This window comes from Camellia sinensis, chromosome 7 (assembly GCF_055761805.1).
Source record: "Camellia sinensis isolate YWXY chromosome 7, ASM5576180v1, whole genome shotgun sequence".
Classification (NCBI taxonomy): Eukaryota; Viridiplantae; Streptophyta; class Magnoliopsida; order Ericales; family Theaceae; genus Camellia; species Camellia sinensis.
In genome coordinates, this window is record NC_138967.1 from 3199829 (window position 1) to 3217997 (window position 18169).

General features: G+C 38.1%; 1 pseudogene across 1 annotated transcript; it reads left to right on the forward strand.

Annotated features, from left to right (window-relative positions):
* Window positions 1–638: 638 nt before the first annotated feature.
* LOC114281560 (protein high chlorophyll fluorescent 107-like) lies at window positions 639–8535 on the forward strand (annotated as a pseudogene). Its single transcript, XR_014336861.1, has 8 exons — window positions 639–1284; window positions 4250–4393; window positions 5110–5419; window positions 5529–5587; window positions 5966–6212; window positions 6855–6965; window positions 7078–7254; window positions 7826–8535. The product of XR_014336861.1 is annotated as a protein high chlorophyll fluorescent 107-like (transcript).
* The last annotated feature ends 9634 nt before the right edge of the window (window positions 8536–18169 follow it).

An 18169-nucleotide genomic window follows, 5' to 3' on the forward strand; every position in this document is an offset into this window, starting at 1 on the left:
CCAATTATATCTCCCATAACACAACTTTCCAACTCTGCCAATCTACACACCTTTCAGACCGGCGACCACCTCGCCGGCGGAGACGCAACACCATCGTTACCACCTCCCTTCCAGTCGCCATTCCCACCCATTCCTTCACCCACCGGCAACACTACCGCGACGCCCACCCCATCCCCTCGATCTCTCTCTCTCTCTCCTCTCTCAATCGCGAAAAGGGGGCTTCGGATGTTGATTCTTTCCAGATCTAGGTTCTCATCTCTGTGTGTGTGTGTGTGTGCAGAATTGAGGGTCGCGAAGGGGTAAAAGCTGCGGCGACGGTGGTGTTGTGTCCCGAAATGAGGGGTTACGGGGGTGGTCGGGAGGGTGGGTGAGTGAGCGACGAACGATGGGGTAGGGTGGGCTTCAATTCGAGAAGAGAGAAGCTGGAGGGAGGCGACGGAGGGAGGAAGGAGATGACCGGAGGGGGAGACACTGTGTTGGGTATTAGGGTTAGGGTTAGGGTTTTGGTTAGAGAAGAAAAAGGATATTTTGATAATTTTATTTTAGAATAAAAATATAATAAAAAATATATTATTAAGTGTTTGAGGAGAGGGGAAGTGGTGTGTGCAAAGAGAGGGGAAGTGGTGTGTGCAAAGAGAGGCTCCCCGCCCAACACCTTCCATGTAAACGGTACAGTTTTATCCGTTACAGAGAGAAAAAATGAACATCTTCTCATCTTCTCCCTCTGCTTCTTCTTCTTCTTCTTCAACCTCCAAATTCACTCTCTTCTCTACTTCTCAAAACCCTAACCCTTCAAAATTCTACTCCTTCAAAGTCCCCATCAAAACCTTCCTCCTCCAGTCCTCTCCGCCGCCGCGTCCCCTCTTGCCTCCGCCCTTGTCCTCTCACCAACCACCGCTTCTCCACGAAAATCCCCAATCCTTCAACTCTTCCGCCACCGTTCGCGGCGGCGACGGCGGAGACGAAAATGATGAGGATGGAGGCAATGGAGAGATCAGAACTGCGAAAGAGTCTCTGGAGGAGTTGCTGGTGGTTCGGAGGCCGGTTATGGAGGTTTCGGAGGAAGATGGAGGCGGCGATGATGAGTTATCTTCATCAGCAATTATCGATGTGGGGCTTTCGGAGTTTGCGAGGAAGATGCCGATTTTTGAGCCGGAGAGGGTGGAATTGAGCTCTGGGGAAAAGCCTCTTGTGGTGAATTTGGATTTGGATTTGGCTTTGTATCGAGCGAAGGTGCTTGCGAGGAGCTTTCGGTATAATGAAGCAGAGAAACTTCTTCAGAAGGTGAATTACGCTTAATTTTTCAGTTTTCTTTAATATGATTGAGGTCTCAATTTGAAAATTCATGTCTTGGATTTGAAATAACAAGCTGTCTTATTAAATTTTTTTTTTTAGATTTAGACCTAGGATTTCAAATCCAAGGTGTGGATTTTGGGTAATTATTACGTAGTGTCCAAACGCTTTTGCAGTGTTTGGTTTACTGGAATGCGGTTATAATGGAATAATCAGAATATTCATTCTTATGTTTGGTTTGGTAAAAAGGAAAGGCATATTAAAAATGGAACCGCCATTCACCAATTTAGGAGAGTGGTCATTCCATTGGGAGGCCAAATAATAATCTTTCAATTCTTGAATCTTGATGTAAAATCATTCTAGCAAATCAAACACTACCTTAGTGCTTTCGGGTCAATAAGAGTAAGTAGTCACCGCATGAATGGAGCCAACTTGAACCAGCTTGGTTAGTTGGGTGGAAGATAAGGTTGGCCTCATCCATCCTTTTGCGTGGCCTCTTGGTTCATGTGCATATGCCACTAGTGCTGTATTGTTTTGTGACTAGTGAACAGGGACGGACCCAGGATTTGATCATTGGGGGGGCCTTAAAAAAAACATAGGAATATAAGTGGGGTCAGATTTAAAGCAATGGATTTTCATGCAATTAACAATTGTGATTTTTCATGCTATTAATTAAAAATGGATAAACTCTTATTTTTGTTAAATATTTGATGTAAGAGTAATATTACGTGATAGCATCACTAATCAATTAGAGTTTTTACATTGCAGTATTGAGAAATAATGATTGGGCTAATGAGAGACAAAAATTGTTAACTTAATTTCATTTACAAAGTGAATAATATAATTAAAAATATATTTTAGAACATAATATGTTAGGGAGTTATTATGGTGTGCACTCTTCAAAATGTTCATATCGTATACACATAATCACAATATATGTAGCATAATCATAACAAATTGCAACTTTTTTCACCAAAATAGTTTGTAACATTTTGCATCACAAATGATTCATAAGATTTACACTACATCGTTCATAACATAGTTACAATGATTCATAACTTTCACTTTCACTTTCACTTTCACTTTCACTTTATAGATGCACACCATAAATTGACTACAAATAACTTTTACTACACATGAGACTACAAATATTTTAAACTTTCATAAAATAAAAAATTCATATATTTCTTATAATGGGTGTACATATAACATTCTCCTATATGTTTTACTATTATTGTATTACAAAGGGCTGTTAAAGAGAATAGTTAAAATTATAAGAATTAAATAGGAGTGGGAGGGGGAGTGGAGGGGGGGGGGGGGCATTGGAGAAGTTGGTGTTGAACTAAATCTATATATAACAGTAGAGCATCTTGTGCAAAGCAGGAAGGGGTGGCAGGGCCCCTATAGGTCTATACACAGTTCCGTCTCTGCTAGTGAATAATTTTGTGTGGATTTTAAGGGCTAAGAGTCTTCTATCTTCAAATTTCTCTATCGTTATGTTCCATTGTACTTTCAGTTGGAGGATCATGCAAAATTCAATGACTAAGAGTGCATTGAGACAAAAGGATTTGAAGATAGAAAATCTTGTGCCCATTTAATGTAACCAAACCAAACCAAACCAAGCCAAGCCTTAAGTCCCATCAAATGGGGTTGGCTGTATGAATTATTCTTCTCTACTCGACTTTATCTAATGTTATTTTGTTAGTCAAATTAAGGAGATTCGTATCTCTATTTACTATACTAGTCCACATTACTCTAGGTCTACCCCTTCCTCTCATACTACCATCTACTGTCACGGTATCGCATCTCTTCATTACTACCTCTGTTGGTCTCCGTTGTATATGACCAAACCATATCAATCTATTTTCTCTCAACTTATCTTCTATCGGTACTAATCCTACCCATTCTCGAATATACTCATTCCTAAGTCTTTCTTTTCTAGTCTTGCCACATATCCACCTTAGCATCCTCATCTCAGCAACACTCATCTTATCTATATGTTGTTTCTTAGTTGCCCAATATGCCATTCCATACAACATCGCTGGTTTAATAGCCGTTCTATAGGACTTCCCTTTTAGTCTACTGGGTACTCGTTTATCACACAGTACCTCAGACACACTCCTTCATTTAAGCCACCCCATCTTAATTCTGTGGACCACATCTGCTCCAATCTTCCCAGTCGTTGAGATAATCGATCCTAAATAACAAAAATGTTCACTCTTAAGTAATTCTTGGTTCTCAATCTTCACTTCTCCTCTGCTTTTATTGTGACTGTTACTAAAATTACACTCCATATACTCTGTCTTAGTTCTGCTTATTCTAAATCCTTAGATTCAAGTGTTTTTTTCCAAATTTCCAACTTAGTGTTAACTCCTTCTCTAGTCTCATCCACTAACACGGTATCATCTGCAAAAAGCATACACCATGACACATTATCCTGAATATTGCATGTCAACTCATCCATAACTAAAGCGAAAAAATAAGGACTTAAGGTTAATTCTTGGTGTAACCCTACAGTAATTGCAAATTCATTCGTCTATCTAACAGGCGATCTAATAGTGGTCACCACACATTCATACATATCTCTAATCACATCAATGTAACCTTTTGTCACCCATTTCTTCTCTAACACCCACCAAATTATATTCCGAGACACTCTATCATATGCGTTCTCAAGATCGATAAAAATCATATGAATGTCTCTTTTCTTTTCTCTATACTTTTCTATTATTCTCCTCAAAAGATAGATCGCTTCCATTGTTGACCTACCAGGCATAAACCCAAATTGATTCTTTGACACTTCTGTTATATCTCGCAATTGACGTTCCATCACTCATCCTACACTTTAATTGTGTGACACATTAACTTGATTCCTCTATAGTTGTGTGCCCATTTAATGTACCAAAAACATAATAATGAATGTTGTATATTTTGTGTGATTTGGTAATGTGTGAAGTGTGTTAATACTTGGCCTGAAGATGGGAGACCATATGTGGCACTGGGGAAGATTTTAAGCAAGCAATCAAAGACGGCTGAAGCTAGAGCCGTGTATGAGAAAGGCTGCCAAGCAACACAAGGCGAAAATGCCTACATTTGGCAGGTGCGTATGATGTTCTCCTTCTAAGATATCCTTTACTTGAATTTGCATTGTTGAAATGTTTTCATTTTTACTGCTCATTAATTTTCCCCACCTCTTTTGTGGCATGCATTGTTGAGGAACTTATCTTTCCAATTATGCAATCAGACAATGTTGAACATGTCCCCCTAGGTAGATCAATTTGTACAATTTTTTCTTAATTAGACTTGCTGATTAAAGTTAAGGCTTTGTTGAATTATGTGTTTTGGAGTCAAACATGTTTGGTTTAACTAATAAACTTGATTTAAACTACAGTAGATTAAATCGGTTAGCTTCTTTACTGTGGGTTCAAAGCTAAAATAACCTTTAGCTCACAAGCCGCTTGCTCCGTTTAACAATATCCGCCATGTTATACAAATAACTCAAGAATATGATGCTGACTCATTAGTTAAACATTGTCTAAAATCCAATTTCCTTATAGCAGTCGAGTTTGTTTCTCCTGGCATATGCCAGTGGCTATTATTGTTCCCGGATATGGAGAAATTATTAGATTTTTATTTATCATTTTAACTTAGATTTAGACAAACTCTGTTAAGTCAATTACACATGTTTGGTTTTCACTCAGATAAGTAGTGTTAATGTGACTGTTGCCTCATTATCCTTTCATGATTATTATTTATTATTATCCTTATTTTTTGCATTAGAAGTTTACATGGACTCATTCATTCTTTTGAAAACAGTGTTGGGCTGTTCTGGAAAATAAGATCAGAAATGTAAGGAGAGCTAGAGAATTATTTGATGCTGCCACTGTTGCTGATAAGAGACATATTGCAGCCTGGCATGGATGGGCAGTTTTGGAGCTAAAACAAGGAAATATAAAGAAGGCAAGAAATCTCCTTGGTAAAGGTCTCAAATATTGTGGTGGAAACGAGTACATATACCAGACACTTGCATTGCTCGAGGTTAAAGCAACCCGTTATGAGCAGGCGAGGTATTTATTCAAGCAGGCCACCAAATCTAATCCCAAAAGCTGTGCAAGCTGGCTTGTAAGTGTTCCTCTTAAGGCAACCTTTTGTTATCGGAGGATGATTTTCTGTTTCATGTCGCAGGGTTCATTGAAGTTTGTTTTCTTGTATCCCTCTACTTTTTCTGGTACAAGCATGGGCACAATTGGAGATGCAACAGGAAAACAACCGCACTGCTCGACAACTTTTTGAGGTTATGTTTTTGTTGCCTTAATTATGGGTTCCCTTGGTGTCATTTCCTTTAGACTTCTTCAGAAGCGCTTAACCATGTTCTCTTTTCCTATTCCCTTACCTGTTAGTCTATATTATTTTATTGGACAAATTATGCCTGTGATCCCTTCACTTTGCCCTTTGTACCATAAAACGTTTGTTATCAATTGAACCAAAATTAAAAATTCAAGGTCAAAATCGAACCAATTGAAACTGCAACGACCAAATTGACACAGAGGGCAAAGTGCGGGGACTACTGGCTTAATTTGCACTATTTTATTTCTTTTGTAACTTTCCCGAATGTTACTGCTTTGCTTTCTATCATCAGATGCATAAAACCTTCCTCTCTTATAAATTACAGAAAGCAGTCCAAGCCAGTCCAAAGAATAGGTTTGCCTGGCATGTATGGGGAGTTTTTGAAGCTAATCGGGGGGAATATTGATCTTGGAAGGAAACTTCTAAAGATAGGTCATGCAGTGAATCCCAGGGATCCTGTTCTTCTTCAGTCTCTTGCATTATTGGAATACAAATACTCAACTGCAAATTATGCCCGAGTGCTGTTCAAGAGAGCATCTGAACTGGACCCAAGGCACCAATCTGTATGGATTGTAAGTAATTTATTCCAAGTGCTAATCCTAATTTTATTGTGCAACAGTTTGAGACTTTCCACATGATTAAGCACTTCTGCAACCCATGTAAGTCTGTGAAAAGAAATAGGAAGATAATGCTTCACGGTACCAAAAATCTCAGTTTTGGGGTGCTTCAGCTATTTAGACCTTCATATGATTAAGCCCCAACCTTGAATTCAGCTTTGTTGACTTCTTGATTAATTTCAAGTCCAAATTTGTGGAAGTTAAAGTGGGACTTTAGCGACTGACTTTGGATGACTGGCAGGGTTCCTGTTTCCCAGGGAAAACCAAGTAATTCTTGATCTAGGGTGAATTTTGTTTTGTGGCTTACTTGGATTAGATCTAGATTTTGTAAGAATCCATGAAACTGGGGTTGCTCACTAACGGATATTTTCTTCCTGATAATCTTGGAAAGATTGTCTTTGGTGGGGAACACAATAGTTCACAATTTTTATCTTTTGGTTTTGATCATCCAACTTGTATTCTGTTTGCGGTTTTCCCTGCCTTCATCTATTGTGCCTGGAGCGTTCTATGCCTGTACGGCATGACAGAGTGCGCATCCACAGTTGTGCAGGCCCACCAGAAGCTGATTTTTTTTTTTTTTTTCTTGGGATGATTTAGGCCTGGGGGTGGATGGAGTGGAAAGAAGGAAACATATCCACAGCCAGGGAACTCTACCAAAAAGCATTATCAATCAATTCAACCACCGAAAGTGCTGCCCGATGCCTTCAGGTACAGACACTATTTTCCATGAGTAGTTTCTTGTTGCTTCATGCATGTCATGTAGTACATATAGACTACCTTACATGCTATCATTTATGCTATACACATACATATTTTGCAGGCTTGGGGAGTTTTAGAGCAGAGAGTTGGCAACCTATCAGCTGCACGGAGACTGTTTAGATCTTCTCTAAACATAAATTCTCAAAGCTATGTTACAGGGATGACATGGGCATCTTTTGAGGAGGATCAAGGAAATTCTGTGCGTACTGAGGAGATTCGTAACCTTTATTTCCAGCAGGTATTTTCCATGACCCACTGCATTCAATTGCCTATAATAAACTCTTCGATATCAAGAATTGATCATACAAAATACCCATGTCATCCAAATTTATGCTTCTCTCAAGTCATGTTCTATTTGAATTCAGTAGATAGATTGTAGGATAATTTGTATTAATGATATCTAATGAATTTGGAAAGGAGATCTTGGTGAAAGATGCATTAAAACGATGTTGGTGTTTTGTCCAAGGATCAAAATTTTTGTTTCAATATGTTGTATCGGTTAGCTTGGAAATGGAAATGTTTCAGAAACATTTTGAAAACATTAGCGAAATGGGATAAAATTTTGAAAATGTATGGAAAACTAAAACTAAAACCTATATAAATGTTAATATATTATTGTCAAGACATTGTTTCAGTATGTTTCTTAAAATTTCAGTGGAAATATTGGAATTTCGGTATTCCAATATTTTGTTTCGGTTTCTTAGGAAACGAAACGTTTTGATTGTTTTGATGGAAAATAAACGAAATTTTTTTCCTTTGATCTTGTCTAATTAACATTGAGGCTAAGACCTGATTGTTGTGTGCAACAGCGTACTGAAATCGTCGATGATGCTTCATGGGTTATGGGGCTCTTAGACATTATCGACCCAGCATTTGATAGCATAAAGCGGTTTCTGAACTTGGACCGAAACTCATATTACAAGGTAAATAATACTTCCAGAGACATAGCTGGAGCTAATGACACGGGAGAAGAATCAGCCAGCCCTTCCTCTGATTACAATAATGCAGAAAGTACTGAAAGCAGTTTTGATTTGGATGCTTTCATTCTTGAAAGGCTATCGCTGGACCCATCCAAACTTGATATTCTCTTGGAAAGAACATCTCAAAATCCAGTTCAAAAGAAAACTAGGTCTCTGAGAAAGGTATGGCGGTTAGAAGATCGAACTACCACAACACTGCCAAAGTTATGAGTTTGATCATTTTAGACTTGGGTAATTACTCCAAAATAGTTCATTTTGCTTGTGAATGTTCCATCTTTGTGGATCGGGTCTGAACTTCAACGTGATTCAAGTTAATTAACCGGAACTGCAGAGTGCATTTGTAACGTATGAACATTGCGCCAAGTTGTTGCAGGGTTTTATACAAAAATTGTAGGAATATCCTCTCAAAACTGTATCAAATTGACACCATCAAGGAAGAAATAGAATTTCAAAGCTTGGCTTGTGAGCATTCTTCCATGAACAGTGAGATATGTAATTAATTTTTTTAAAGTTGTAAGGTTTTTCTTGCTTTCAATTCATATATATCTCTTTGTTATTTAAGAATTGCAAAACAGAAACCAATTCCCAAAAAGTGTATTCGGGCTCTCCTCACCACAACTCACTGTACTAATTTTTGTGGAAGGGATATATGTTTGGAGACACGGCATCCCATGTCTATATGTACAGACTGAAACAATATCTGTCATAAAGGAGCTGCAGAATTGTTTATGAAGGCCATTATCAACAAAACGATGCTCAGTGTCATGAAATCCACCTAATTGTTGGTTGACACCTAACATTTTGAAAAACAAAAATTCAGGCATTATTAGTAGGCACTATTTTGAAAAAACAAAATTTTGTTTCCTATTTTAAGTAAACAAAAAACTGGCTACATTATCAAATGACTAACCCCTTAATTTAGTATTTTCAAAATACTCAGGAGCTGAAATTTTTTTTTAAAAAAAAATGAATTTTAAGAGCTGATAACCGAATGGAGTAACATTACTAAAAATGCAAAAATAAATAATTGTCATGCAAATTAGCACACACATGCATGTGTTTTTCTTTGATCGACTAAAAGTAACATTCTACTCTGCTTTTTCCTGATAAATCGTATATCAAAAGCATTCCTTTCAACAAGAAAACAACATGAAATTCAAGTACAAGCCGTAAAAAAAACAAGAGAGTCCCACAAAGCTAGCATAGATGTGCAAACAAACTAAACAAAAAGAAAAGCACAATTTACTCCGCCTAGCTGCTCGGTCTTGATAAACACGTGGCTTGACATCCGGTCAATTAGGTGTTCAGATTGTCAGGATATGAGCAGAGGGTGAAACCAGTCAAAAGGAGCAAATAATGATCAACTCCAGAGGAGCAGCATGTTCAAGTAGTTGCACATTTCTCTAACATAATACAAATAATACAAACAATACCAACCAAGGTCCCACAGAGTTGTTTCGGCTTCAGCCGAAGGCCCCTCTGGCCTAGTCGACCCTTGTGAGGGCTGTCCTGGCCTCTCTTTGTGTATTTCGGCTCCTGTGAATGAGTGTTTGAGGGTTATCCATCTTTTGTTGCCCCAAGTTTCTTTCCCTCTACTTTCTTGAACATAGTTTAACACCTGTTTTGATTGGAAGTTCGTTTTCCCGTATTTAATTTATTTTTTTGGGTCCACAGATGACCCATTAATTTGATTATTATGCTCCCATAGTGGGTCCATAGATGACCCATTAATTTGATTGTTATGCTCTTATAGTGGTTTGTATGTGATTTTGCTTGTTCTAGCCCATTCCATTCCTCTTTTCATTATTGTGATTTGTGCAAGGTTTTTTGGGTCAAAATTATAGAGTTCTTATGGCTAACCTAACTAGTGAATCCACCACTACTTCTCACCCATCTAAAGGGGAGAACTCTAGTCCAGTTATGACTACTACATCTGACAATTTGAACACCAGCCTCAAAATCACTATCGCTCTATTTAATGGTCAGAATTACCTTTCATGATCTCAGTGTCTTGACACTTTTTCTGAAGAGTAAGGGGAAGATGAGATATGTTAATGAGAGAATTCAAGCACAAAGTACTATGGATCCTGACTATGACCAATGGGAGATTACCAACTCTTTAATCATGGGTTGGCTCATTCATTCCATGGTTCCTGAGATTAGTGAAGGCTACTTATCCATGGATACTACCCAGGATATTTGGGAAGCAGTCGCTGCTACATATTCTCAAAAAGGGAATTTTCCCAGTCTTTGAGCTGTGTTGGTCTATTGAGTGCTCAGTACAGGGGGAGCAGATAGTTCTCCAGTATTACACCTTTCTGACTAATGGTTAGAAATGCTTAGATCATCTCCTGAATTACAAGCCTGTCTTTACAGTTGGCTCAACCAGAAGTTTCTTGCACAGGAGAGGGTCTTCAAGTTTCTGGAAGGCCTCAATGTGGAGTTTGATCTGGTCTGGAGTCATGTCCTTAGCATGGATGTTCTTTTATCTCTTCAAGAGGCCTTTGCATATGTATAGAATGAGGAGAGTCGTCGTTCTGCTATGTTACCACAGGCTACTGGAGACCGTTTAGCATTACTTTCTGCTCATTTTTGAGATGGGGCTGATTTGTCACTACCTCTTTTCTATCCTTTAGAAAAGGATATTGTGTTCTATGATTACTGCCGCAAGCCACGGCATACTCATGAGATGTGTTGGAAGCTTCATGGGGCTCCATCAAGGAGTTGGGGTGATCGGTCTGCTACTAGAGGCGGTCGATCAAGCCAGTCTAGAGGACGCGACTCTAATCCACGGGCCCATCAGTCTAGTGTTAATGACACCCTTGATTCTACTTTCGCTTCAGTTGATCCGACTTCTGATAGTTTATCTAGCATGACTTCTCCTGAGCTTGAGGATGTTCTGTGTCATTTACTGGCCTACTGGTCTTCTATTGCTCCAAGTGTATCTTCCTCGTCGTTTTCCCACTCAAGTAACTTAGCCTCTTCTCCTAGTGTTTTCTTTCCCGTAAGTCTTTGCCATAGATTATTGATTCTGGTGCCTCAGATCATGTCTGGGTTTTCTAACATTTTCTCAGCATATAAGCCCTCTTTAGGTCAAGACAAAGTTAGGATTGCAAATGGTATTGTTTCTTCTATCTCTAGGAAAGGTTTAATTCATGTCACCCTTACCTTACCTCTGTCTTTAGTGCTCCACGTTTTCAATTTTTCTGTTAATCTTCTATCCTTGAGCCGTATTACTAAGGATTTGAACTGTAGTGTGACTTTTTTTTCTTCTAATTATTGTCTTTTTCAGGACCTTGTCACAAGGAGGATGATTGACAGTAGTAGCATAAAAAATGGTCTTTATTTCTTGGATTACCCGAACAAGCTTGCTCATCATTCCATCCAGTTCCCAACCACCAAGGAGGATTTATGGTTGTGGCATTGGTATCTTGGGCATCCTTCTTTTCATTTACTTAGGCATTTATTTCCGTCTGTTTTTACAAACAAGAATGTGTTTAAGTTTCTTTGTGAGTCTTGTGAACTTGGCAAACAACACTGAGCTTCTTTTGCTCAAAGTCTTAATAAAAATTTAGCTCATTTTTCTTTAATACATTTTGATGTGTGGGGTCTATCTCGTGTTGTGTCTTTAAAAGGCCATAAATGGTTTGTTACCTTTATCGATGATTTTTCTCATACTACTTGAGTGTATCTCATGGAAAAAAAAAAAGAGTAAAGTTTTCTTTGTGTTTCAAAATTTTCATAAAATGATTTGTATTCAGTTTGGGGCAATTGCCAAAATTTTACGTTCTGATAATGGGGGTGAATACATTGATTTGGGGTTAGAGAGCTATTTTTCACTCATGGCATTATACATCAGACATCTTGCACTAATACCCATCAACAAAATGGGGTTGCAGAGCGCATGAATCGTCATCTTTTTGATATGGCTTGTTACATGTGTTTTTCTATGAGTATGCCTCGATCCTACTGGGGCGAGGCCGTTCTTACCGCAGCCTATCTCATTAATCGTCTTCCTATTCAGGTTTTGCAAAAACAAGCTCCACTTTAAGTCCTTCTGTCACGACCCAAACCCACCCCTATAGGTTTAGCATCGTAAGCGGCCTGTAATCCTTGGATCACCGAAGGCCTTCGAACAGATTAACAAAAATGGAGGGGCTAGCGGAAGCAAATACATAAATATAATTTTTCAATAAGCTGTGCTGACTTATGTGAAACAGAGTATTTAAAACTTTATATACATATCCAAAAGTCATTCATATATTATACCCACACACCTAGCATCTTAAGTACAGCCAACAAGAACAAATCAAGTCTTTTATATACATAAACAACAGAACTTAATCACAGGACACTTCGGGAACCTCCACGTGAGGCACAATGGTTGGCTGACAACAGAACACAAATCCAGACAAAAGCCTTTAGGCTCGATCTCCAGAATGCCCACCTATACATATATAGACACACAGCGAGCTAAAGCCCAGTGAATAACATTAAGATAAAGAGGTTAGTGAACAAAATTCGAACATATCATAAACGTAAAACAGATCATAGCATACACATTCTTATATCAGAACATAATAATAGTGCATCCCATAAAACACATCACATAACGTCTTCCGACTAGAGTAATTGGTTCCGAATACCGATTAAACACATATCACCACAATGAAGTGGCTAACGAGATCTCGTAAACACATGAATGTCATGGACCCGCATTAACATGCCGTTCCCCATGACTTGGAACTATTTATGGATGCCATAATAGATTTCCAACATGGAACATTCGTTCACAGAAATAGATATTATTTTAGAAATCATAACTTATCACATTTCATTTGGAACATATTTCATATCAACATATCTTTACAGAAATGTTACTCACAGTGGTTCCCGTAAATGGTCAATCAATCCTCGAGTCTTGACCTACAACCACAAAATACATAACACAAGCATATCTTATCATTACACATTGATGTAGCCATTACAGCTTAGCTTTCATTACCTTGACTCTTGTTCTTTCTTAGCACATTGTTTAAAACACACACTTGCATCTCATAACTTAGCACATTCATTATTTAACGTGTTTCTAATCCATAACCTCATTACCAAGGCTTAATTAAGGCTTAGGAATGCCTAAGATGCAATGAGGATGCCCAAAACATGAATTGGAACACTTAGTATATTTTCTGAAAATAAGGTCCTCGCTCGAGCGTAGCTTTCCTCGCTCGAGCGAACATGCAAAATGTGGATAGTTGCTCGAGCGCAGATTCCTTCGCTAGAGCGATCTGCAAAAGATATGAAACTTCTGAGAGCTTTCCATTCTCGCTCGAGCTGACTTTTGGTCGCTCGAGCGGAAGTGCACGCACTCAGAGTGGTCGTTCGAGCGTGAACTCCCACGCTTGAGCGTAGATGCAAATTCTGGAATTTCCAGATTGCACCTCCAAGCTCAAAACTCGAATTTCAATCTTCAAAACACATCTCTTGGGCCCCAAAACTTGACATAACATAGTAAACTTGTAAAACATGAAGAATTAAGGGTTATTTCATAAAATCATGGCCCAAGAGTTTTCCAAAGGCTCACAATTCAACTTGAAATTTAAGAAACAAACATGCATGTGAAATCTTTCAAACTCTTTTCTTCAAAACTCATGAAACTAGCAAATTGAGCTCATAAGCTCCATGCATGTAAGAAATCCTTTTCAAAACATGACTTTAAGCTTTAAAACATGATGAATTACACATGCATGTGTCAAATAACTCATGATAACAACATAGATGCTCAAAATCAAACTTAACATGTCAAAACTCCATATATTCATGCATGCATGTGGATTTCTCTTCCAAATTCTCTTTCAAGACTCCAAAGACATGGGATTGATTGACAAAACTTGATGAAATATGCATGCATGTACAATTCAACCTCCAAATTCAACACAATTGGTGAAACTCAAAGTTAACTTGGTAAATTAACACCTACATGAGCATATATGTATGAATTGCTACCCAAATCTTTATTCTAAGCTCAATATACACATTTAAACTCATAATCTTCAAGTTGATGACTTAGATTCATAATTTAGGGGTTGAATTCATACCTATAGTCTTGAATTAACTAGATTCTTGCACAATCTTGAGTTACTCTAGCAAAATCCTCAACTTTTTCTTTGAATCTACACTTCTCTTTCTAAAATGGAGTCTCACTCTCACTCTAGAATGAATTCTCAGAATTTTGCACCAAGAGGTAAAAGAAATGAGCTCAAAATGAGCTTAGGGCTCAAATATATAGTTATGATGCTATAATACACTAATTAAAACATTGGTCTAACCAAACACAACTTAATTAATCGTTTTGAATCAATTTTTAATAAAACTTGCCAAATGATTCTAAAAATTCCAAATAACGTATTGATGTAATCAATTTCGGTTTCGGATGCCGATAAGGCTTTCAATTTCCATATTAAAGCAGAATTCCAGACAGATATTTTTATAAGTAACAGATAGAAAGCCAAAATCATGCAAAACACAGAATAAACACATAATTTATTTTAATCCTCTCATTAGCATCATTAAGTACGAATTAGTAGCTAATTACGGATCGGGTTGTTACACCTTCTTGGTTCAAAGTCTTTATTTTTCATTCTCCCTAAAATATTTGGCTATTTCTGTTTTGTTTACAATCATTCTCTTACTCTTGGTAAGTTGGACCCTCGCTCTCTCAAGTGTGTTTTGGTTGGATACTCACCTACTCAAAAGGGATATACGTGTTATTACCCTCCATCTCGTAAGTAGTTTGTGTCCATGGATGTCACATTCTTTGAGTCATAATCCTACTTCTTGTCTTCTCCAGTGTCACACTCATCCCTTCAGGGAAAGCCTTGGTATAAAGAGATTCCTGTTATTCCTGTTGCTCCTATGGTGGAACTAGTTGTTCTTGCACCACCTATTATTGGGACTATAGAATCCAATACCACCAAGGACAGAGAATGACAAGTTTATGTCAAGGACAAAGGCAGACATAAAGTTATTTGGATATAAGATACCACTTCTGCTCACCCACTGCCATCTCCTGTTTCTGATAAGAGTCCAGGTAACTTTGAACCTCTTGTTTCTCTTGAGTCTACTGATATTGTTATTCCTGACATTACTAGTCTTGATATTTCTATTGTTAAGAGAAAGGGTGTGAGATCTTGTACTCAACATCCTATATCAAACTTTGTGTCCTACTCTCATTTGTCTTCATTTTATACAACCTTTGTGTCTAATATTTCCTTCGTTAGTATTCCTAACCATTTTCAAAATGCTTTCGCTACCTCTGAATGGAAGCTTGCCATGATTGAAGAAATTAAAGCATTTCGTAAGAATGACACTTAAGAATTAACTGAGTTACCTAAGGGCAAACGACCGGTGAGATGCAAATGGGTGTATACTGTGAAGCACAAAGCAGATGGTTCTATTGAGTGTTACAAAGCTCGACTTGTGACAAAAGGTTTCACTCAGACTTATGGAGTAGACTATCAGGAGACTTTTGCACCAGTGGCAAAGATGAATTCAGTCATAATACTTCTCTTTCTAGTAGTTAATTTAGATTGGCCACGTCATCAGTTTGATGTAAAGAATGCTTTCTTACATGGTGATCTAGAAGAAGAGGTATATATGGACATTCGTCCTCGTTTTGAGGATCATCAGACAGAGGTTAAAGTATGCAGGCTTCGGAAGTCATTATATGGTCTTAAACAGTCTCCAAGGACTTGGTTTGAGAGATTCACTCGAGCTATGCTTAAATATGGTTTCAAATAGAGTTAGGCAGATCACACTTTGTTTGTGAAATATTTCTCACGTGATAAGACTACATCTCTCATTGTTTATGTGGATAACATAGTGCTTATAGGCGATGATAGTGAAGAAATAACCCTGTTGAAAAAATATTTAGCTAGTGAGTTTGAAATCAAAGACTTGGGGAACTTGAAGTATTTTCTGGAAATCGAAGTTGCTCACTCCAATGATGGGATTTTCATCTCATAAAGGAAATATGTTCTTGACCATTTGAAAGAAACAAGGATACTTGGATGTAAGGCCTGTGATACCCCACTGGAACCTAATCAGAAACTTGGTGATGATGAAGGAAGATGAGCCGTTGATAAGGAGAGTTATCAGTGACTAGTGGGTAAACTTATTTATTTATCTCACTCTCATCCTAATATTGCTATTACTATTAGTATGGTTAGCCAATTTATGCAAGCTCCTCATCAAATTCACTTAGTGGTTGTTATGAGAATTCTAAGGTACTTGAAATCTTCTCTTGGAAAGGGCCTTTACTTTTCCAAACATGATCATCTCAGAGTGGAAGCCTATACAGATGCTGATTAGGTAGGGTCAATAACTGATAGGAGATCTACATCAGGATATTAAACCTTTGTGGGCGGCAATCTTGTTACTTGGAAAAGTAAGAAACATAACGTGGTGGCTAAATCGAGTGCAGAAGCTGAATTTAGAGTTATGGCACAAGGTGTGTGTGAATTCTTGTGGATTAGACTGTTGTTGAGTGATTTGGAAATGGGTCAGGTGGACTCTATGCAGTTATATTGTGATAATAAGGCTGTCATCAACATAGCTCACAACCCTGTTCAACATGATAAGACAAAGCATGTTGAGATTGATCGCCACTTCATCAAGGAGAAACTCACCAGCAGCATGATATGTACACCTTTTATGAAGTCAGGTGAACAACTTGCAGACATCCTCACCAAGGGAGTTGGAAGTAAATCATTTCATGACATTCTAGGTAAGTTGGGCATGCGAGATATCTTCGCACCCGCTTGAGGGGGAGTGTTAGAATATTTTCTTATTTCCTTATTTAGATTAGATTGTGATTAATTAATTAATTGATTGATTGTGATTCCTTAATTAGTCAATCAATCAATATAAAAGGTGATTCCTTAATCAGTGTCTTAAGGCTTCCTTTTGTAACAGTTGATTGATTAATATAAAAGGTGATGATATCATAATCATCACCCAAGTTTTGTATTCTCTTAAATTACAGTTTCAGCTGCAAGGTGGTTAATAATGGATAGAGTAACGAGCTAAGTAAACAGGTGGTTTTTGTTTGTTATGACAACTAGGATAGTTTGTAGATTGTGTATAAATACCTTATGGATTGTATTGAGGGAGTAAGACACTTTCTTTTCATGGGAGATTCTATTTGCACACCATGCATTCTCCTAGTTCACACCATTTTTTGAGCTTTTTGTTATTACAATTGTGTCTTTCAATCAAATGCCCAAAATACCTTTATCTTCTACCTCAGCTAAACCCTAACCATGCACTACTACCATCACCAACTGACCACCATCACCACTTAACCTCTTCACCACCCCAATCTACGACCACTAGGGACGTAAATCTGGCCCGGTCCAGGGGTCAAAAAATTAGGCCCAGGCCCAAGCCCTAGGGTATTCGGGCCTTGAGCGGGCCAGTGGGCAGCTTGGTGGGCTTGGGCCAAGCTTGGGCGGGCTTGACCATTTTTTTTTATTTTTAAAATTTTTTTTATCAAAATTTTATTATTTTCTACTAAAAAATATACTAGGCCTCGGGCGGGCCGGGCTTCGGGCTGGGGCCTTGAGTGGGCCTTAAACGGATCGATGGGCTGGGCCAAGCAAGTCGGGTTTTAAAATGATGGTCTAGGGGGCCTTAAATTTTTTTACATTATGCACAAACAAAATTACTTTTTTTGTAACTTCAACTTAAATTAAAGAATTAAAGCAAAAAATAACAAAACAAAGAAAGAAAAAAAAGAAAAAAGAACTTCCTTGTCAAAACATATGTTGTTTTAGCACAATAAATACTACTTACCGTGTTGAAATTGTTTCCATTGTCACTACCGCCAAGGCGCTCAGACAAAACCAAAGTTCCATTCTCAATGTGTGAGTGATTTTCTGACCACACTGCCCGCCTAGTAACCAGTTGGAGAGCACCGGTAGAATAGATGGCACCTGGCTGACCTGCAACAGAAAGAGAAGATTCCGGCGGTGGTTCGTCCACCCGGGGGTACTCTGACAATCAAGTCAGTATATCTCTCAAAGATAAATCAAGTGCTAAACTCACAAGCTTGAGTATCAAAAGCATAAATTGCGTACCTTAGACCCACGGGAGTGCCTCTCTTTTATAGTTACT